At 40.5% G+C, this 24,594-nt stretch overlaps 1 protein-coding gene across 50 annotated transcripts in view; it reads left to right on the forward strand.

Annotated features, from left to right (window-relative positions):
- Nucleotides 1-24,594, forward strand: part of LOC118363373 (bifunctional heparan sulfate N-deacetylase/N-sulfotransferase 1-like) — an 83,484-nt gene that overhangs the window by 18,672 nt on the left and 40,218 nt on the right. For all 50 annotated transcript variants that reach the window (XM_052488120.1, XM_052488147.1, XM_052488124.1 and 47 more), the window contains exon 2: nt 16,473-16,586. The gene's annotated coding sequence lies outside the window, so the exon portion shown is untranslated. The remainder of the gene's footprint in view (nt 1-16,472; nt 16,587-24,594) is intronic.

Consider the following 24,594-nt stretch of genomic DNA (forward strand, 5'->3'; position numbering starts at 1 on the left):
GGTTTTGTCGTGCCCCCTTCACGACTGTATTGGTGTGTTTGGATCTGTTGGGGAGGTATGCAAATTGGAGGGGTCTCGGGTTTCCGGCATGATGGTGTTGATATGAGCCAAGACCAGCCTTTAAAAGCACTTCATGACTTCATGGCTACCGGCATGAGTGCTACGGGGCGGTAATCATTTAGGCAGGTTCCCTTTGCTTTCTTGGGCACGTGGGACTCTGATTACCATTCTGAAGGTTATGTATGTTATTGATTGTACAATTGATTCATTAATGCATACATGGCTGTGTCTCTGAAAAATGATGAGGTTCATGATATTGAACTCAAAAGATGCCCAACGATTGAACAGAGCAGTAGCTGAGTTTATCTGTCTGGATCAAGTGCCATTCTGTGACCTTTACTTTTACCTTGCTAGCATTTTGGTATCGATTGATACTAAACATGGTACCGGTATCGAAGTCAAAACCCTGGTATCGTGATACTAAACCTAGTACCGGTATTGAAGTTAGTTAGTTGTTTGGTTTAGTTGCTGGTGACGACAGGCTGGCGTGCGGTGGAGCGGCCCATTTCATCCCCACTTGAGTCCAGCAGCTGAGCCAGCTGTCAAACAGGGCCACAGGCAAACTAGTTCTACCGTCTGTCTGTGACAAGTCAGCGAGGCAATGGAAATCAGCAGTAAACATGTTGTTGCTTATCCCCTCCCCTCTGTCTGACAGCTCTCTACCAGAACAAATATGTTCTCCCGAAAAACCTTAATTGCATTGTTTATATGTCAATGTTGTTATAACAACCATCAAGGTTGGGCGTGATGCTATGTTATGAGAGGGAAATACTGTCAGTTTGTCAGTCGGCCTATCTGTCTGTCCGTGTGTCCGGCCTTCATATAGGCCTAGTGCTGTCAAGTAAAACACCACCTACAGGGACCTCAAAGTGCAGCTGAGGTCACGTAAGTCTAGACTACAATATATATCCTAGCTCTAACCCTAGCAACGTTTTTCATGTAGGCTCCTCACATTACACCTGTGGAGGAGATATCGGCAATCTAATGAAGTCGAGGGGATGTGACGACATGTCATGCGTCTAATTTCCTGCTTAATTGTGTTGATGTTGGGGCTGATGTGGCGGCTCCTACTGGTGTTGTTGTGGTTAATCTCCCACTGCGACAGGGAACCGTGGAGTCTCTGGAGGACACAGGGATATGGCATCACTAATTAGATTTGTCTAGCTTGTGAGCAGAGGGATGGAGGGAGGGATAAAGGTTTAGTGTTTTGTTTTTCTATTGATTGATTTACAGAGAGTTTGAAAAGTTATGGACATTCTGCAACATTCCTTTTGTTGTGCACAACAACAGCAATGTCTCTCAGACTTTGTCATACGACTAATTAAAACATACAAAAACAAGCATTCTCCGTTCACAGCACGACAGCATATTGGAATTAATATGCGGTACAGCAGTAGGATATTTTTTTATCTCGCAGTGTAAACACTGCTGATTAGGTGAACGTTCATGAACCCCAACATGTGGAGGCCTGTTTTCTGCAGAGGAACAAGAACAGTGTTTGTGACCCGTTCTCCTTTCAGAGGTTGATTGATTAGGGCCTTTCGTCCACTTGCTGTTAATTGGAGTGATGATAAAGGTACTAGAGGTCGACCGATTTTGATTTTTCAACGCCGATACCGATTAATCGGACGATTGAAAAAAAAATAAAAGTATTTGTAATAATGACAATTACAACAATACTGAATGAACACTTATTTTAACTTAATATAATACTCAATAAATACTCAACTGAATAAAATCAATTTAGCCTCAAGTAAGTAATGAAACATGTTCAATTTGGTTTAAATAATGCAAAAACAAAGTGTTGGTGAAGAAAGTAAACGTGCAATATGTGCTATGTAAGAAAGCTAACTCAGTTCCTTGCTCAGAACATGAGAACATATGAAAGCTGGTGGTTCCTTTTAACAATCTTCAATATTCCCAGGTAAGAAGTTTTAGGTTATAGTTAATATAGGAATTATAGGACTATTTCTCTCTATAACATTTATTTTTCATATATCTTTGACTATTGGATGTTCTTATAAGCACTTTAGTATTGCCAGTGCGACAGTATAGCTTCTATCCCTCTCCTCGCCCCTACCTGGGCTCGAACCAGGAACACATCGACAACAGCCACCCTCGAAGCAGCGTTACCCATGCAGAGCAAGGGGGATAACTAAGTCTCAGAGCGAGTGACGTTTGAAACGCTATTAGCGTGCACCCCACAAACTAACTAGCTAGCCATTTCTTATCGGTTACACCAGCCTAATATCTAGTTGTCACCTGCAGGCCATACCAGGGCCAGTCTGTTGGTGGGGTCAGCTGTTGAACTGTTGGTTCAGATGGGGTTCTGTCATGGCCTTTGGCCACACACGCACGCACGTACGAGGGCTGATATGGGGACTACATTGAGCCTAACATAGCTACTGATGCGTCTCACCAAGTCACCGAACATGTAACTTAGCACCTAACAAACCATCTTGAATAAACTATTTCTACGCTATAAAATCGCATAAGTCTTGCTGGTGCAGTTTCATTTTTCATTCATTGTTCTCCTCTCTCCAGTTCATTCATTCCTCTCGCCGGTTTGAGCCATGGGTGTGTGCGTGGTGTGTTGAATAGCTGCTGCTTGCGGTCTGTGATGGCCAGTGCGAGCTAAAACTAGACATTTAAACCGAGTTTATTTCGCACTGCTCTACAAAAGCAACAAAGGCTAAAACATATATATTTGTTATCATTAATGCGGGTATGCCTATAGGTTTGATGCATGCAAATGTAAAGGACGTCACTCTGCTTTCTTGGTGCTTCCCCCCGATTCGGCCCATAACTGGCACCATCTTGGGACCTCTGCCTTGCTAGCACATGTGACCGCCCTCCTGAAGCGGTTTACCAATCCGCCACGTGAAAAGCAAGCTATTGTTTGGCGCAATTTGAAAACTTCAGACTGGGGAGTGAGTTTCACACATCCCCATGTGCTAAACAAGAAAACAATTTAATCTTCATTTTTATTGAACCAGGTTTCACCTTTATTCGACCAGATCGGTCTAGTTAATCTAATGCAGCCATCCTATAGCCCACAGAAATAAATGACCGGTGACTTTCACCGCACGCCGGCTAAAAACACAACAGCCTCTTGTTTTATTGAACTACATTTGTTCTGTCCATGATATTATAAAACGTTGTTCTTTAAAGCGGTAGGCCTACAAAATGACTGACCTCAAACAACATATAGCCTAGCTTGAAGTTGCATGCAGGCTAGTGACTACGGTTTCTCCCCAATCTTTTTATGATAGCAGCGTTTTTGTCCTCCAAGTGGTGTCTGGTGAAGATGTTGGAGGAAACTGCATGGGAGGAGGCAACCAAAGAGCTCATTGTGACTTTGGGCTTTGAGAGTGAACCTAGAGCCGTAGGTCCCCCCCACTGTTTAAGAGCCAGGACCCTCACAGCCAAAAAGACCAACAGTCACATACCGTGAGTTCTTCGACTGGGAGGATGGAGCAGATATCATTACGCCCGAGTCAAGACGACTGGAAAATAAAAAACTGTATGTCAGTAAAACTTGACCCCTGTGTAACAAGCAGACCCGCCCCTGTTCTGTTGTGGTGGCGTGCACATAGTTTTTAGTTCCCACCCGCATCCCGGATTCCAATGCCATCTCCGACCGGGCATTCAGTGTGTGTGTGGCCCATTTTTGGAGGAAAGACATTCCATTCTCAAGCCCTCTTTGAGCGACATCCTCTTTCTCCACGGGCATTTAAAGTGATGGATAAAAGGCTTAAATCATTCTGTTTAATTGAACAAAATGAATAAAAAATAACTAATATAATATTTCATAATATACAGTACCAGTCAAAAGTTTAGACACAACTAATTCAAGGGTTTTTCTTTATTTTTACTATTTTCTACATTGTAGAATCATAGTGAAGGCATCACAACTATGAAATAACAAATATGGAATCATGTAGTAACCAAAAAAGTGTTAAACATTAGTCCTTTCCTAAAAATGTTGGCTATTAAAAAAACGATAGGCCTATGTGAGATTAGGCCTATTTAAGATTATTCAAAGTAGCCACCCTTTGCCTTGATGACCGCTTTGCACACTCTTGGCATTCTCTCAACCAGCTTCATGAGGAAGTCACCTGGAATGCATTTCAATTAACAGGTGTGCCTTGTGTTGTGACAAAGTAGTGTTGGTATACAGAAGATAGCCCTATTTGGTAAAAGACCAAGTCCATATTATGGCAATAACGTGTCAAATAAGCAAAGAGAAATGACAGTCCATCATTACTTTAAGACTTGAAAGTCAGTCAATATAGAACATTTCAAGAACTTTGAAAGTTTCTTCAAGTGCAGTCGCAAAAACCATCAAGCTCTATGATGAACCTGGCTCTCATGAGGACCGCCAAAGGAATGGAAGACCCAGAGAGTTAACAGTCTCAGAAATCAGCAATTAACTGCACATCAGATTGCAGCCCAAATAAATGCTTCATGGAGTTCAAGTAACAGACACATCTCAACATCAACTGTTCAGAGGAGACTCGAATTTCTGCAATGAAACCAATACTAAAGGACACCAATAAGAAGAAGAGATGATGTGGGGGTGCATTTCTGGTGACACTGTTAGTGGTGTATTTAGAATTCAAGGCACTCTTAACCAGCATGGCTACCGCAGCATTCTGCAGCGTTACGCCATCCCCTCTGGTTTGCGCTTAGTGGGACTATCATTTGTTTTTCAACAGGACAATGAGTCCAAAACATACCTCCAGGCTGTGTATGGGCTATTTGACCAAGAAAGAGTACTGAATACTGGATCAGATGACCTGGCCTCCACAATCACCTGACTTCAATCCAATTGAGATGGTTTGGGATGAGTTGGACCGCAGAGTTAAGGAAAAGCAGCCAACAAGTGCTCAGCATATGTGGGAACTCCTTCAAGACTGTTGGAGAAGCATTCCAGGTGACTATGAAGCTGAAGCTGGTTGAGAGAATGCTAACAGTGTGCAATGCTGTCATTAAGGCAAAGGGTGGCTACTTTGAAGAATCTAAAATGTTTTATTTCATAGTTTTAATGTCTTTACCATTATTCTACAATGTAGAATATAGTAAAAATAAAGAAAACCCCTTTCATGAGTAGGTGTGTCAACTAGAGGGCGACCGATTTAATAGGAATGGCCGATTTTAATTAGGGCTGATTTCAAGTTTTCATAACAATCGGAAATCGGTATTTTTGGACACCGATTTGGCTGATTTAAAAAAAAAATAATAATATATATATATTTTTTTACACCTTTTATTTAATCTTTATTTAAATAGTCAGTTAAGAACACATTCTTATTTTCAATAACGGCCTTGTTCAGGGGCAGAACAACAGATTTTTACCTTGTCAGCTCGTGGATTCAATCTTGCAACCTTACAGTTAACTAGTCCAACGCATCTAACCACCTGCCTCTTCATTGCACTTCCACGAGTTTTTCCTAGAGTGCCTGCCTGTTAGGCTGGGTTTCTGTAATGCAGATAAGCCAATGATTTGATTTGATTTGTTGCTAGCTAGCATTAAACTTATCTTGTAAAAAGACAATCAATCAATCATAATCACTTGTTAACTACACATGGTTGATGATATTACTAGTTTATCTAGCGTGTCCTGCATTGCATATAATCGATGGGGTACTTTTTCGCGAAAAAGGACTGTCCTTGCTTCAATGTATACCTAACCATAAACATCAATGCCTTTCTTAAAATAAATACACAGAAGTATATATTTTTAAACCTGCATATTTAGCTAAAATAAATCCAGGTTAGCAGGCAATATTAACCAGGATCAATTGTCACTTCTCTCGCGTTCATTGCAACAGTTTGAGCCGCCTAATTTGCCAGGATTTTACGTAATTATGACATAACATTCAAGGTTGTGCAATGTAACAGGAATATTTAGACTTATGGATGTCACCCGGAACAGTTCCGTATTTCACTGAAAGAATAAACGTCTTGTTTTCGAAGATAGTAGTTTCCGGATTCGACCATATTAATGACCTAAGGCTCGTATTTCTGTGTTTATCATGTTATAACTAAGTCTATGATTTGATAGAGCAGTCTGACTGAGCGATGGTAGGCACCAGCAGGCTCGTAAGCATTAATTCAAACAGCACTTTCATGCGTTTTGCCAGCAGCCCTTTGCTGTGCTTCAAGCATTGCGCGGTTTATGACTTCAAGCCCATCAACTCCCGAGATTAGGCTGGTGTAACCGATAAGAAATGGCTAGCTAGTTAGTTAGCGGGGTGCAAGCTAATAGCGTTTCAAACGTCACTCGCTCTGAGACTTAGTTATTCCCCTTGCTCTGCATGGGTAACACTGCTTCGAGGGTGGCTGTGGTCGATGTGTTCCTGGTTCGAGCCCAGGTAGGGGCGAGGAGAGGGATAGAAGCTATACTGTTACACTGGCAATATTAAAGTGCTTATAAGAACATCCAATAGTCAAAGATATATGAAAAATAGTCCTATAATTCCTATAATAACTACAACCTAAAACTTCTTACCTGGGAATATTGAAGACTCGTGTTAAAAGGAACCACCAGCTTTCATATGTTCTCATGTTCTGAGCAAGGAACTTAAACGTTAGCTTTCTTACATGGCACATATTGCACTTTTACTTTCTTCTCCAACACTTTGTTTTTGCATTGTTTAAACCAAATTGAACATGTTTCATTATTTATTTGAGGCTAAATATATTTTTTTATGTATTGTAATAAGTTAAAATAAGTGTTCATTCAGTATTGTTGTAATTGTCATTATTACAAATACATTTAAAAAATCGTCCGATTAATCGGTATCAGCCTTTTTTTTTTTGGTCCTCCAATAATCGGTATCGGTATCGGTGTTGAAAAAAATCATAATCGGTCGACCTCCAGTGTCAACTTTCGACTGGTACTGTGTATAAAATGTTTTAATTTCATAATGTTGGTTTTGATTTATGGACAATATTCCTTTGATGCATTGGATTTATCAAGATCGAATTCTGTTGTGATGTGACTCTTTTCTTTGTCATTTTGTAATTGCATTTATCAGACATTTCAATAGCTTAAAATATGGACATTTTTGTTCGAAAACTTGTTCATATTATTGTTGCATATTTATTTATCATCATAATGCTTAGACATTTTTCCCTTCTCGCATTTTTGTTGAACAGTTACATTTCAGTATCGGCATTTTGAATGATAACACAATTCAAATATGGCACATGGATGGAAATGTTGATATCAAGCACGCTCACACTTGTAGGACACATGAAAAACATTACCCTCACCAGTATCTACAGCAGGTGTTAATGAATTTATCTCCTTCACGTTTGCAACGCATCAGTTCAGCCATTTAGGCTATGCATTTATCACCACCACCATCATTCAAACTTACCGCCAGTGCCTTTCCAACCCTGCAACCTACTTTATAGTCAGCTTAGAGCTACTGGTTCGAAGAGCTATTATGAATAGAGAGAGGAGAGTGGAAGAGAGAGAGGAGGCCTGTGGAGCTGATGCTAGCAGAGATGTGTGAATTGTGCAAGACGGGAACAATGAACACAGATGTGTTATAAATTATTGTAAGTCATATATTAGTCTATGATTCGTAAGCCTATGTTGCCATAGCACCTGAACAGGTTCTATGCAAGACGGAGACAAAAAATATCAGCCGGGGACAGATTTAGATTAAAATGTGGTATCAGCATAACCACACTCAAATGGCTAATAGTTGTACATTTAATCTTCATCATATGCCTTCTATTGCATAGCTGTCTCTCTATCCCCCTTCAAACTTTCCTCGTCAATTCATTTGATAGGCTATATTGTTTTAGCATTATCACATAGGCCTATTGGTTTTTAATAGCCAACGTTTTTAGGAAACGACTAATGTGATTTGCTCTTGTGTGTTTAATGCTGGTGGCTATGATTGATGTGTCCTTTTGACAGGTGTGCGTGTGTCAGTTTCCTAATTCTCTAAATGTCCATTTAGAAAGTTTCCTAAAGTAAATTCCTTAATTTCTGTTGTTGCGTTGTGATCAGACTGGTGTTATCAATTTGGCCAGCATGTGTCTCTGCTTTCCCAACATGCCACTTCATGTGGCACCTCCGTGTTGTGATCAGACTGGCCAGCACGTGTCTCTGCTTTCCCAACATGTCACTACATGTGGCACCTCCGTGTTGTGATCAGACTGGCAAGCACGTGTCTCTGCTTTCCCAACATGCCACTACATGTGGCACCTCCGTGTTGTGATCAGACTGGCCAGCACGTGTCTCTGCTTTCCCAACATGCCACTTCATGTGGCACCTCCGTGTTGTGATCAGACTGGCCAGCATGTGTCTCTGCTTTCCCAACATGCCACTACATGTGGCACCTCTGTGTTGTGATCAGACTGGCCAGCACGTGTCTCTGCTTTCCCAACATGCCACTTCATGTGGCACCTCTGTGTTGTGATCAGACTGGCCAGCACGTGTCTCTGCTTTCCCAACATGCCACTACATGTGGCACCTCCGTGTTGTGATCAGACTGGCCAGCACGTGTCTCTGCTTTCCCAACATGCCACTACATGTGGCACCTCCGTGTTGTGATCAGACTGGCCAGCACGTGTCTCTGCTTTCCCAACATGCCACTACATGTGGCACCTCCGTGTTGTGATCAGACTGGCCAGCACGTGTCTCTGCTTTCCCAAAATGCCACTACATGTGGCACATCCGTGTTGTGATCAGACTGGCCAGCACGTGTCTCTGCTTTCCCAACATGCCACTACATGTGGCACCTCCGTGTTGTGATCAGACTGGCCAGCACGTGTCTCTGCTTTCCCAACATGCCACTACATGTGGCACCTCCGTGTTGTGATCAGACTGGCCAGCACGTGTCTCTGCTTTCCCAAAATGCCACTACATGTGGCACCTCCGTGTTGTGATCAGACTGGCCAGCACGTGTCTCTGCATTCCCAACATGTCACTACATGTGGCACCTCTGTGTTGTGATCAGACTGGCCAGCACGTGTCTCTGCATTCCCAACATGTCACTACATGTGGCACCTCCGTGTTGTGATCAGACTGGCCAGCATGTGTCTCTGCTTTCCCAACATGTCACTACATGTGGCACCTCTGTGTTGTGATCAGACTGGCCAGCACGTGTCTCTGCATTCCCAACATGTCACTACATGTGGCACCTCTGTGTTGTGATTTACATGTCTTTTTTGCTACTACAGTTGGGTAAAGACGTTCTTTCCCTCTGGGCCCCATAATTGGTTATTCCGGTCCAAATAAATGGCTCTGGTCCTGTGTATATCAGGAAACAATGTTAGTGCTTTGTGGTGCATTGGCATGCACAGAAACCAGTTGGTGGAAGATTCAGTGCATAGATTTTATAAATCTATTAATAAGGCATCAAAAAGAGTGGCCCCCAGGTGATTTTAGTCTGGCATCGGCTCTGAGGCTAGGGAACTACAAAGCCCAAATAATACATGCATTAACACATTTACATTGTTTATTGCAAAATACACTGTTCATTTTACAAAAACAACTGAACCAACTACTAGGCTACCGACAGCATATACAGTCAACGAGACACAACATAAACAACATAACTGAATGACAACCAGTCCAGAATGAGAAAAGACAATCTTGTTCCCATATCTTATCAAGTCCATATTTTGAGTTAAAATATGTCACGGCTGAGAATTCTAGCCTATACTCCATCTCCGGTATCCCCCGTCTCATTCTAAATCCTGCTACACACACATACACACAGTGGGCTCCAGAATGACTGGCACCCCTGACTGGCAATGCACAAGCAATACATTTAAAAAAAGATAAACAATATAATTACAGAGAGAAACCCAAAATACCAACATGTGAGAAATACTACACTTTATTAATGTTTCAGTGGAACCAACCAAAATCATACAATTATTTAATACAAAATACATTTCACCAAAATCGGGGTTTCATAATTATTGGCACTCCTCATTTAGTACTTAGTGCAACCACCTCTGGCAAGGACAACAGCATGGAGTCTTTTCCTGTAATGTTTGACAAGGTTAAGGAACACATTTGGAGGAGTTTTGAACCATTCCCCTATGCAGATCCTTTCAAGATCCTTCACATTCTTGGGTTTGCGCTTATCAACTGCCCTCTTCAACTCAGTCCACAGGTTTTTGATTGGATTGAGGTCAGGCGACTGACATGGCCATGGCAAAACATTGATTTTGTGGTCACAGAACCATTTCTGTGCGGATCTTGAGGTATGTTTTGGGTCATTGTCTTGTTGGAAAGTCCACCTATGGCCGAGTCCCAGCCTTCTGGCAGAGGCAACCAGATTGTCAGCCAGAATTGCCTGATACTTGGTGGAATTCATTATGCCATCAATCTTAACCAGTGAATCTGGACCTCTGGAATTAAACAGCCCCAAAACATCACTGGCCCACTATCACATTTCACTGTGGGTATGAGGTGCCTCTCCTAGTATGCATCTCTGTTTCGGCGCCAAACATGCTGATGCTGTATCTGACCAGAACGTTCTATTCTGGTCTCATCTGACCAGAGCACCTTCTTCCAGTCATAATTGAAATGACATTTGGCAAACTCCAGGCCCTTGCGTCTGTGTCTTGTGGTCAGAAAGGGCTTTCTTCTGGCAACCGTTCCAAAGAGTCTGTGGTTGTGGAGGTGGTCTGATGGTGCTTTTTGAAACCTGGTGACCCGAAGATGCTACCAATTCTTTCACAGTGAATCTTGAGGATTTTGTTGCTTCTCTCACCATCCTCCTCGCTATCCAGGGGGCCAAATGCATTTGAGGTTTTCAACCGTTCCATATCTTTTGAATTTCTTAATAATTGCCCTGACAGTGCTCAGTGGTATATTCAATCATTTGTGGATCTTCTTGTAGCCATTACCAGATATATGAAGGTCTACGACCATCTGTCTCTTTTGAACAGCCAGTTCTTTTGTTTTCTTCATGGTGTTGGATGACAAAGGGATATTGCATGCATGTTACCTAATTTTTATACCCTGGTGAAACAGGAAGTGATGTAATGGCTCAATAGTTCCTTAAGACTTAGATAAATTTAAATAAGTGGGATTTAATTCCTGGTTTAATGTTATTTATAATAATCTTTAAGGGTGCCATTAATTGTGAAAGCATGATTTGGAAGACATTGATTTTTAATTAAATCAATAATGATTTTGGTGGGTTCCATTGAAAATATAATAAAATGTAGTATTTCTCACATGTTGGTATTTTGAGTTTTTCTCTATAATTATATTGTTTATATTTTTTAAAGTATGTTTGTGCATTGCCAGTCATGGGTGCCAGTAATTTTGTAGCCCACTGTACATACACACACACACACACACACACACACATACAATATAAAGGCAATGCTACCAAATACTAATTGAGTTTATGTAAACTTCTGACCCACTGGGAATGTGATGAAAGAAATAAACACTAAAATAAATAATTATCTCTACTATTATTCTGACATTTCACATTCTTAAAATAAAGTGGTGATCCTAACTGACCTAAGACAGCGAATTTTTACTAGGATTAGAATGTCAGGAATCGTGAAAAACTGAGGTTACATGTATCTGGCTAAGGTGTATGTAAACTTCCGACTTCAACTGTAAGTATTGAAATATAGGCTTGACTTAATTTTGATCTTGATTTCCCCCCTTTTTTTGTTCAGGGACACATTATTCCATTTCTGTTCGTCACATGTCTGTGGAACCTGTTCAGTTTATGTCTGTTGTTTAATCTTGTTATGTGCATACAAATATTTACACACGTTTAGTTTGCTAAAAATAAACACAGTTGACAGTGAGAGGACATATCTTTTTTTGCTTATTATAAATAATACCAGAGACTGTATTAATGGGAAAATAAGTGTAAAGCAAAGATTAAAAACAGCTGAAATTGTTTAGGACTTGGCGGTATACCGTATTTTATGATATACCAGTATTGATGCAGGGACCGGTTTGGGTTTTTACTTTACCTTCTGTACCGGTTTTCACATGTTTGGTCTGTTAAATGTGATATGCCATGTGTAATGTCAATTTTTATAGTTTACTTCGCTACTTGAGTCATCTTTCTCCACTCTTTCTCTCCCTGCCCCTTTCCACACAGACCTAGCCATGTTTCTTACATCAGCAAACAGCTAGTTTTTCTTTGCAAGTTGCCCTAAATCTTGTGAGATGCTAATTGTTAGCCGCTAATGCTAATTGCTAGCTAGCTAATAAATGTACTGAGTAAGAGCAAACGTAGCTAGCTAATACAGCCTGATAATACCAATGATGATACAGACCTGAATCAGAATGTTGATTGTTCAACAGTATCTTCAAAATCAAAGAGGAATATGTTAGCTATATGAAGTAGCTAAGAGAAAACATGCAATGTAGCCAAAGCTTATAGGGTCCCCTAGGAAACATTTATCAACACTACCCTGTCACAATAAATGTTCCCTGGCATTTTAATTCGTTGTCATCTCAAACAACGCTGTATTCAAAGTGCCCACTATTATATTCTAACTATAAAATTAAAATAGTCATTCTATTTCCATGATTCCAACAGTGTTGCTCTAAATCACAAGTCAAATCGCAATTGCAACATTTGGTTAAAAATAAGTCCTAGATTTGCCCATATCGTGCAGCCCTACGTGGCAGTGTGGAAGTGATCTCTATTGAGCAGTGGTGTAAAGTACTTAAGTAAAAATACTTTCAAGTACTTAGGCCTTTCAAGTACTTAGGCCTTTCAATAACTTTTTACATTTTCCCTTACATCTAAAAGTACTCATTACATTTTGAATGCTTAACAGGACAGGAAAATCAAATCAAATAGAAATGTTATTTGTTATGCGCCAAATACAACCTTATAGTGAAATGCTTACTTACAGGGAAATGGTCCAATTCATGCACTTGTTAAGAGAACATCCATGGTCATCCCTACTGCCTCTGATCTGGAGGACTCACTAAACACAAATGCTTTGTTTGTCAATTATGTCTGAGTGTTGGAGTGTGCCCCTGGCTATTCGTAAAATAAAAACAAGAACATGGTGCCATCTGGTTTACTTAATATAAGGAATTTGAAATTATTTATACTTTTTCTTTTGATACTTTAGTACATTTTATCAATTAATTTACTTTTGATACTTAAGTCTATTTAAAACCAAGCACTTTTAGACTTTTACTCACATAGTATTTTACTGGGTGACTTTCACTTTTACTTGAGTCATTTTCTAATACAGAATCTTTACTTATACTCAAGTATGACAATTGGGTACTTTTTCCACCACTGCGATTGTGTGCAGCAAATGTGATAAAAGTGCTGAAATTTGTTTTGGTTGAAGTTGAATTGAACAGTATAAAACAATCAGAATGGATAAATACATATTGAAATCACTTAGAATGTATGTGTTGCCACCCTAAGATCAGTCACTACTCATAAAGCAGATGTAGAACTGCTTTACCGTCATACCGTCCAATTTGTTTCAAATGCCATGATATAATATTTTGCCTATATCGCCCATCCCTACTTGACATGTTGCTGCGTGAAGCTTGGTGCTCACAGAATCAGTAGGATATATCAGTAGGAGCTGTCTTATTTCTGTAGATATATATGGATGATTTATAAAGCCAGACACATTTAACAGTTAGGCCATTGATTGTAAACATAATTAAGTTGGGGTTTCTGCTCTCTTCACTATTCTTTGACAATAAGGCAAGGGCTGTTTTCTCATCTCCTCATTCTTCTGATATCTCAACACCAATATGGTGGTTAACTTGGCTATTATGCACGTAGCAACATGGTCTAGAAATGTTGCCAATTCAACAACGCACTGATGTGTTTCAGAACTGTGGACAGCGACCACCATTGTTCCACCATTGTTCTTATGTAATATAATCATATACCATTTCAGTAGCACGTCTTAGTGATGGACTGTACCATCCCCACAGCCTCCACAATGGATCAGTCCACTCACAGGCACCAATCAGACAGGGGTCTTGTACACCATGATATATATATATGTAGTAGCACGTCTTAGAAATGTCCTTGTTTTTGAAAGAAAACCACATTGTTTGTCCATTAAAATAACATCAAATTGATCAGAAATACAGTGTAGACATGTTGTAAATGACTATTTTAGCTGAAAATGGCTGTTTTTTGAATGGAATATCCACATAGGCGTACCTAGGCCCATTTATCAGCAACCATCACTCCACGTTGTGTTAACTGATTGAAGTTTATCATTTTAAAAGGCTAATTGATCATTAGAAAACCCTTTTGCAATTATGTTAGCACAGCTGAAAACTTTTGTTCTGATTAAAGAAACAATAAAACTGTCCTTTAGACGAGTTGAGTATCCAGAGCATCAGCATTTGTGGGTTCGATTACAGGCTCAAAATGGCCAGAAACAAAGAACTTCCTCATGCAAACTTTCAAAGTTCTTGAAATTTCCCAGATTGACTGAACTTCATCACTTAAAGTAATGATGGACTGTCGTTTCTCTTTGCTTATTTGAGCTATACTTGTAATAATATGGACTTGGTCTTTTACAAAATAGGGCTATCTTCTGTATACCACCCCTACCTTGTCACAACACAACTGATTGGCACAAACGCATTAAGAAGGAAATAAATTCCAATGCACACCTGTTAATTGAAATGCATTCCAAATCAAATCAAATCAAATCAAATTTTATTTGTCACATACACATGGTTAGCAGATGTTAAATGCGAGTGTAGCGAAATGCTTGTGCTTCTAGTTCCGACAATGCAGTGATAACCAACAAGTAATCTAACTAACAATTCCAAAACTACTGTCTTATACACAGTGTAAGGGGATAAGGAATATGTACATAAGGATATATGATTGAGTGATGGTACAGAGCAGCATACAGTAGATGGTATCGAGTACAGTATATACATATGAGATGAGTGTGTAGACAAAGTAAACAAAGTGGCATAGTTAAAGTGGCTAGTGATACATGTGTTACATAAGGATGCAGTCGATGATGTAGAGTACAGTATATACATATGCATATGAGATGAATAATGTAGGGTAAGTAACATTATATAAGGTAGCATTGTTTAAAGTGGCTAGTGATATATTTACATAATTCCCATCAATTCCCATTATTAAAATGGCTGGAGTTGGGTCAGTGTCAATGACAGTGTGTTGGCAGCAGCCACTCACTGTTAGTGGTGGCTGTTTAACAGTCTGATGGCCTTGAGATAGAAGCTGTTTTTCAGTCTCTCGGTCCCAGCTTTGATGCACCTGTACTGACCTCGCCTTCTGGATGATAGCGGGGTGAACAGGCAGTGGTTCGGGTGGTTGATGTCCTTGATGATCTTTATGGCCTTCCTGTAACAACGGGTGGTGTAGGTGTCCTGGAGGGCAGGTAGTTTGCCCCCGGTGATGCGTTGTGCAGACCTCACTACCCTCTGGAGAGCCTTACGGTTGAGGGCGGAGCAGTTGCCGTACCAGGCGGTGATACAGCCCGCCAGGATGCTCTCGATTGTGCATCCAGGTGACTACCTCATGAAGCTGGTTGAGAGAATGCCAAGAGTGTGCAAAGCTGTCATCAAGGCAAAGAGCGGCTACTTTTGAAGAATCTCAAATATAAAATAGATTGATTTGATTAACACTTTTTTTGGTTTGTACATGATTCAGTATTTGTTATTTCATAGTTTTGATGTCTTCACTATTATTCTTCAATGTAGAAAGTAGTAAAAATAAAGAAAAACACTTGAATGAGTCGGTGTGCCCAAACATTTGACTGGCAATGTATATTTTTTTAGCTCCTGCACTACGAAATAAATCTAAATCGACCGGTCGACTAAATGGGGTCAGTCCTATATTGATTACTGCGTTGTTGGAAAGAGTAAGCAGGAAAGACATTTCACTGTACTTGTGCACATGACAATACATTTTTAAACTTGAACTCCTCTCCTTGAATCGATTCACATGATACACATCCTTTCGAGTGAAATCATCAGTTTCACATAATGGCTTCCTCTCACCCATCTCCCCGGCCCCTTCCTTCCTCTCGTCAATCACTCAGGCTAATTAAATGAGAGTTATTTCAATAAAGCTACCATCTTCTACCTTACTCCATTAGTTCTATTAAGAGCCAGTGGTTCCTGGTTCCTCTATGCCCTGGAGTCTTCATCCATCTCTCATCTCCTGGTCTCACTTGACGAGAGGTGTCGGTTCTGCCTTTTCATGAATCCATGTAACCTAGTTACTGGAGCTCAGCAGGGGAGAGACAATCAATTAATGAACAAAGGAGGTGGCTCACTGAGGCAGTGCTGATAGACTGAGGGACTATTACTAACACAGGAGCCCCTCGCAAAATATGTTTTCACTCATTTCATTTTTCATCTGATGGATGTATCCTTGTTCGGTTGTTTTCTTCTCAAGGTGAATCCAGAGGGAAGAGAGAAGACCGTTACAGAAGGAGGCCGGTTTGTGTGTTAGTCTGCTACTTGTTGGGAGCCGTTGGAGGACATTTGGCAGACATCTTGTTCTGGGAAGGTAAGAGCTCTGTCTCCTTAAGTACAGATCTAGTGTGAGCTTATTCACTCCAAAGCCAAACCCTAATCATAGGCAGGGAAATGCCTATGAAAATTGTCAGGCTCGAACCACCCTAGTCACAGACTGTTCTCTGCAACCACACAGCAAGAGGTACCGGAGCTCCAAGTCTAGGTCCAAGAGGCTTCTAAATAGCTTCTACCCCCAAGCCATTAGACTCCTGCACGTCTAGTCAAATGGCGAACCAGACTATTCACTTTGCCCCCCTTCTCCACACCACTGCCACTCCCTGTTGTCGTCTGTACATAATTAAAGTGACTAACTCTACCTACATGTACATACTACCTCGATTAACTGGTGCCCTTGCACATTGACTCGTACCGGCAGCGTCGCCTAGTGGTTAGAGCGTTGGACTAGTAACCGGAAGGTTGCAAGTTCAAACCCCCGAGCTGACAGGGTACAAATCTGTCGTTCTGCCAGAACAGGCAGTTAACCCACTGTTCCCAGGCTGTCATTGAAAATAAGAATATATATATATATATATATTTTTTTTTTACCTTTATTTAACCATATATATATATATATATTTTTTTTTATTTATTATTTTTTGTATATATATTTTTTTATTTTACCTTTATTTAACCAGGCAAGTCAGTTAAGAACATATTCTTATTTTCAATGACGGCCTGGGAACAGTGGGTTAACTGCCTGTTCAGGGGCAGAACGACAGATTTGTACCTTATCAGCTCGGGGGTTTGAACTCGCAACCTTCCAGTTACTAGTCCAACGCTCTAACCACTATTTTTTTACAGCTCCTCTTTTATTACTAGTTACTTTTATCTCTTATTCTTATACGTATTGTTTTGAAACTGCACTGTCGGTTAGGGGCTCGTAAGTAAACATTTCACTGTTGTATTTGGCGCATGTGACTAATAACATTTCTATTTGATTTGATTTTCCTGTTCTGCTAAGCATTCAAAATGTAACGAGTACTGTTAGTTGTCAGGGAAAATGTATGGAGTAAAAAGTACAGTATTTTCTTTAGGAATGTAGTGAAGTAAGACTAAAAGTTGTCAAAAAAAGAAATAGTCAAGTACAGATACCAAAAAACGACTTAAGTAGTACTTGAAAGTATTTTTACTTAAGTACTTTACACCACTTTCCACACTGCCACATAGGGCTGCATGATAATGGACAAATAATCTAGGATTTATATTTAACCAAATGTTGCAATTGCGATTTGACTTGCGAATTAGAGCAAAACTGTTGGAATCATGGAAATAGAATGACTATTCTAATTCTATAGTTAGAATATAATAGTGGGCACTTTGGATACATTGTTGTTTGAGATGACAACAAATTAAAATGCCAGGGAGGAGTTATTGTGACAGGGTAGGAACAAAAGTGTTGATAAGTGTTTCATAGGGGACTTTATAAGCTTTGGCTATATTGCATGTTTTCTCTTAGCTACTTCATGTAGCTAACATATTTTTGCTTTGCATATTCCTCTTTGATTTTGAACAAACAACATTCTGATTCAAGTCTACACCATCACTGGTATTAGCTAGCTACGTTTGCTCTTACTCAGTACATTTATTAGCTAGCTAGCTATTAGTGGCTAACAATTAGCATCTCACAAGATTTAGGGCAACTTGCTAAGAAAAGACAAACTAGCTGTTTGCTGACGTAAGAAACACAAACTAATAGTGTCATTATAGAACGCTAGTGGATTTATATTAAGTGAAAGTGAAAACAGCATTGTTGTCATGAACATTGTTGCATGTGCTGCGTTGACCTTGCAGACTGAACGCAAGTGTCTGGTGGTTGAGGAACATCAAATGTGCCCTTTGAGTGACAGGGAGCGTGGCTAAGTCTGTATGGAAAAGTGGCACAGGGAGAGCGATGACTCAAGTAGCGAAGTAAATTATAAAAATTGACATTACACATGGCGTATCACATTTAACAAACCGAACATTTGAATACCGGTATAAAAGGTAAAGTAAAAACCCAAACCGGTCCGTGCATCAACACTGGTATATCATAAAATACGGTATACTGCCCAGCCTTAGTGTGCACACAGCCTGTCTTCTCTTGAGCAATCCTATGCTCAGTGGCATGGCTATGCTCACTGAGTCTGTACATAGTCAAAGCTTTCCTTATGTTTGGGTCCGTCACAGTGTTCAGGTTATCTGCCACTGTGTACTCTCTGTTTAGGGCCACAAGGCATTCTAGTTTTCTCAGTTTTTTTGTTAATTACTTGACACATTGGAAAGAACTATCTTTTTGTTTTCTTGTGATTTGGTTGGGTCTAATTGTGTTGCTGTACTGGGGCTCTGTGGGGTGTGTTTGTGTTTGTGAACAGAGCCCCAGGACCAGCTTGCTTAGGGGACTCTTCTCCAGGTTAATCTCTCTGTAGGTGATGTATTTGTTATGGAAGGTTTGGGAATCGCTTCCTTTTAGGTGGTTGTACAATTTAACGTCTATTTTTCTGGATTTTGATCATCAGCGGGTATCGGCCTAATTTTCCTCTGCATGCATTATTTGGTGTTCTACGTTGTACATGGAGGATATTTTTGCAGAATTCTGCATGCAGAGTCTCAATTTGCTGTTTATCACATTATGTGAATTACTTGTTGGTGAGCAGACCCCAGACCTCACAACCATAAAGGGCAATGGGTTCTATAACTGATTTAAGTATTTTTAACCAGATCCTAATTGGTATGTTGAATTTTATGTTCCTTTTGATGGCATATTAGGCCCTTCTTGCCTTGTCTCTCAGATCGTTCACAGCTTTGTGGAAGTTACCTGTGGCGCTGATGTTTAAGCAAAGGTATATTTTAGTTGTTTTGTGTGCTCTAGGGCAATGGTGTTTAGATGGAATTTGTATTTATGATCCTGGCAACTGGACCTTTTTTGCAACACCATTATTTTTGTCTTACTGAGATGTACTGTCAGGGTCCAGGTCTGGCAGAAACTGTGCAGAAGATCTAGATGCTGCTGTAGGCCCTCCTCAGTTGGGGATAGAAGCACCAGATCATCAGCAAACAGTAGACATTTGACATCAAATTTGAGTAGGGTGAGACCAGGTGCTGCAGACTTTTCTAGTGCCCGCGCCAATTTGTTAATATAGATGTTGAAGGGGGTGGGGCTTAAGCTGCATCCCTGTCTCACCCCACAGCCATGTGGAAAGAAATGTGTTTTTTGCCAATTTTAACTGCACACTTGTTGTTTGTGTACATGGATTTTATAATGTTGTATGTTTTTCCTCCAACAACTCTTTCTATCAATTTGTATAGCAGACCCTCTTGCCAAATTGGGTCAAAAGCTTTTTTGAAACCAACAAAGCATGAGAAGACTTAGTCTTTGTTTTGGTTTGTTTGTTTGTCATTTAGGGTGTGTAGGGTGGATACGCGGTATGTCGTACGATCATTTGGTAAAAAGCCAATTTGACATTTGCTCAGTACATTGTTTTCACTGAGGAAAGGTACCCATCTGCTGTTAATGATAATGCAGAGCATTTTCCCAAGGTTGCTGTTGACGCATATCCCACGGTAGTTATTGGGGTCAAATTTTCCTCCACTTTTGTGAATTGGGGTGATCAGTCCTTGATTCCAAATATTGGGGAAGATGCCCGAGCTAAGGATGATGTTAAAGAGTTTAAGTATAGTCAATTGGAATTTGTGGTCTGTATATTGTATCATTTAATTGAGGATAACATCAACACCACAGGCCTTATGGGGTTGGAGGGTTTGTATTTTGCCCTGAAGTTCATTCAATGTAATTGGAGAATCCAGTGGGTTCTGCTAGTGTTTAATAGTTGATTCTAAGATTTATATTTGATAATGTATATGTTTTTTCTGTTTGTTATTTGTTTTTGGGCCAAAAAGATTGGAGAAGTGGTTTATTCATACATCTCTGTTTTGTATAGATAACTATTTGTGTTGTTTGTTTGGTTCTTTCCCATTTTCACAAAAGTGGTTAGTCTATGGATTTGCTTTATTACATTGAGTTGATTTCTGACTTTCTGTTCGTTCTTTTTCCGTAGTGTATTTCTATATTGTTTTAGTGATTCACCATAGTGAAGGCATAGGCTCAGTTTTTATGGCTAAGAGATATTGGTGTACCTACCGTAGGAGTCCTCTCCAAGCCTACCATTGACTATGTACATACCCAGCGTGCGACGCAGGAGTTGTGACCTGTTTTTGTTGGTTATGTTGTCATAGTTGTGTCTAGGGGGCATATGGGGGAGGGAATGCTGTCACCTCCAGGAAGGTGTTTGTCCCCCTGTGTGCTGAGGGTGGCAGGTTCTTGTCCAGTTCTGGCATTTAGGTCACCACAGACTAGTATATGTCCCTGGGCATGGAGAAGCTGTCTTCATTAAAGTGTGTGTGGGGGGGTGGGGTATAGGTAGCACACAGGGGAAAAAAATATCTGTTGAGATAATTTCCTTTTGCATTTCTAGCCAAATGTCAAATGTTCCTGTTTTGATTAATTTAATAGAGTGATTTAGGTCTGCTCTATACCAATTTAGCATACGCCCTGAATCCCATCCCTATTTCACACCTGGTAGTTTGGTGGATGGGACAACCAGCTCCCTGTAACCTAGATGGCAACTAGTGTGTCCATCTCCTCTATATCATGTTTCTTGTAGGATGACAATGTCTGTATTTCTGATTTATTTGGTGAAGTTCTGGTTCCTACTCTTTAGGCCTTTCTCTCTCTCTGTCTGTGACTGTCTCTCTCTCGGTGTCCCTCACTCCCTCTCTCTCTTTCTGTCTCTCTCTTTCTCTGTTTGTCTGTTTCGCTCTCTCTCTCTCTCTCTCTGTTGTAAGGGCCTGTTGAATAATGAAGACCCACTGGGTCCAGAGCACCAGTTAACCCTTTGATCTCAGATCACACGGTGAGCAATTTGGACACGTCATGAATGACAGCTTGACATTGGGAAACCAGGCCTAAGGGCATCTTCCTCCCCTCTCCCTGAATGTACCCACAATACATCCTGTTTCATTGGTGGGGTTTTGAACCAACAGGAAGTTGCTCTAGTGCCCTAGCCTTTGTTATCTTAACGTTGATGTATTATTAAAGACTTTGAAAAGGTAGTGTTTAATTATTGATTTGGGTGCAAGGCGTGTCATTGCATTCTCAAACCTCTTTTCTTCTATTTTTGTTTGGTCCGGACTATAGCCGTTATTGTCTGTTCTGCTTGTCAGACACGGCATTTATATTTCGTTTTATTACGAACAGCAGAGGCCATTATAAAAATATATATCTATTTTTTTAAATATGTACGTACAGATTTTTTTATTTGACTAGGCAAGTCAGTTAAGAACAAATTCTTATTTACAATGACGGCCTAGGAACAGAGGGTTAACTGCCTTGTTCAGGGGCAGAACGACAGATTTTTACCTTGTCAGCTTTGGGATTTGATCTAGCAATCTTTTGGTTACTGGCCCAATGCTCTAACCACTAGGCTACCTGCACCCCATACAGTGCATTCAGAAAGTATTCAGACACCTTGACTTTTTCCACATTTTGTTACGTTACAGCCTTATACTGAAATGGATTCAATTGTTTTCCCCTCATCAATCTACACACACTACCCCACAATGAGAAAGCAAAAAGGTTTTTAGACATTTTTGCAAAATGTATAAATAAATAAAACATGGCAATATCACATTTACGTAAGTATTCAGACCCTTTATTTAGTACTTTGTTGAAGCGCCTTTGGCAGCGATTACAGCCTTGAGTCTTCTTGGGTATGACGCTACAAGCTTGGCACACCTGTATTTGGGGAATTTCTTCCATTCTTTTCTGCAGATCCTCTCAAGCTCTGTCAGGTTGGATGGGGAGCATCGCTGCACAGCTATTTTCAGGTCTTTCCAGAGATGTTCGATCGGGTTCAAGTCCTGGCTCTGGCTGGGCCACTCAAGGACATTCAAAGACTTGTCCTGAAGCCAACCTGCGTTGTCTCTTGGCTGTGTGCTTTGGGTCGTTGTTCTGTTGGAAGGTCAATCTTTGCTCCAGTCCGAGGTCCTGAGCGCTCTGGAGCAGGTTTTAATTAAGAATCCCTCTGTACTTTGCTCCGTTGATCTTTGCCTCGATGATGATTGGTCTACCAGTCCAGGCCGCTGAAAAACATCCCCACAGCTTGATGCTGCCACCACCATTCTTCACTGTAGGGATGGTGCCAGGTTTCCTCCAGACGTGATGCCTGGCATGGTCTGAGAGTCTTTAGGCAAACTCCAATCGGGGTATATGTGCCTTGGTCAGGGAGGTGACCAAGAACCCGATGGTCACTCTGACAGCGATGTAGAGGTCCTCTGTGGAAATTGCAGAACCTTCCAGAAGGTCAACCATCTCTGCAGCACTCCACCAATCAGGCTTTATGGTAGAGTGGCCAGACGGAAGCCACTCCTCAGTAAAAGGCACTTGACACACACCTTGTGGGGCATGAATGATCATGAGGAAGGTAAGGGATCAGCCCAGAACTACACAGCAGGACCTGGTCAATGACCTGAAGAGAGCTGGGACCACAGTCTCAAAGAAAACCATTAGTATGGATTAAAATCCTGCAGCGCACGCAAGGTCCCCCTGCTCAAGCCAGCTCATGTCCAGGCCCTTCTGAAGTTTGCCAATGACCATCTGGATGATCCAGAGGAGGAATGGGAGAAGGTCATGTGGTCTGATGAGACAAAAATAGAGCTTTTTAGTCTAAACTCCACTTGCCGGGTTTGGAGGAAGAAAAAGGATGAGTACAACCCCAAGAACACCATCCCAAACGTGAAGCATGGTGGTGGAAACATCATTCTTTGGGGATGCTTTTCTGCAAAGGGGACAGGACGACTGCACCGTATTGAGGGGAGGATGGATGGGGCCATGTATTGCGAGATCTTGGCCAACAACCTCCTTCCCTCAGTAAGAGCATTGAAGATGGGTCGTGGCTGGGTCTTCCAGCATGACAACGACCCGAAACACACAGCCAAATCCTTGCTGCAGCGTGTGCAAACCTGGTCAAGAACTACAGTAAACGTATGATCTCTGTAATTGCAAACAAAGGTTTCTGTACCAAATATTAAGGTCTGCTTTTCTGATGTATCAAATACTTATGTCATGCAAATTAATTACTTAAAAATCATACAATGTGATTTTCTGGATTTTTATTTTAGATTCCGTCTCTCACAGTTGAAGTGTACCTATGATACAAAATTACAGACCTCTACATGCTTTGTAAGTAGGAAAACCTGCAAAATTGGGCAGTGTATCAAATACTTGTTCTCCCCACTGTACATACACATACCTATATAGACATACATACATTTTTAAAATATACCTTTATTATTCCCCACAAACCCTACCACCCTTCCCCCAATTGGAGTAAACTAATAAACAATAACACTTCACACTACCTTCAGTATATACATCTTGTACACATTTTACAGACACAATCTATTTTACAATAGTTATATTTTGTTTGTTTTTAGTCCTTCCTCTATTTCTGATGTCCATTCAGTTTGATTTCTATTTGTAACTGTGCTATTTTACAACATTTATAAACAAATATACATTTTACAGAACCTGTATGTTTTGCATTGGTTATCTTGTTATTAGTCCCACCCTACAGCTACATTCAACCCCTCCCATCTACTGTATCTCTCAACACCATCCATTTTGGATTTCTAGCAGCCATATACAGTTTGGGCAAAAAAGTCTTTAGTCAGCCACCAATTGTGCAAGTTCTCCCACTTAAAAAGATGAGAGAGGCCTGTAATTTTCATCATAGGTACACTTCAACTATGACAGACAAAATGAGAAAAAAAATCCAGAAAATCACATTGTATGATTTTTTTATGAATTTATTTACAAATTATGGTGGAAAATAAGTATTTGGTCACCTACAAACAAGCAAGATTTCTGGCTCTCACAGACCTGTAACTTCTTCTTTAAGAGGCTCCTCTGTCCTCCACTCGTTACCTGTATTAATGGCACCTGTTTGAACTTGCTATCAGTATAA

Source organism: Oncorhynchus keta, chromosome 30 (assembly GCF_023373465.1).
Source record: "Oncorhynchus keta strain PuntledgeMale-10-30-2019 chromosome 30, Oket_V2, whole genome shotgun sequence".
Taxonomy (NCBI): domain Eukaryota; kingdom Metazoa; phylum Chordata; class Actinopteri; order Salmoniformes; family Salmonidae; genus Oncorhynchus; species Oncorhynchus keta.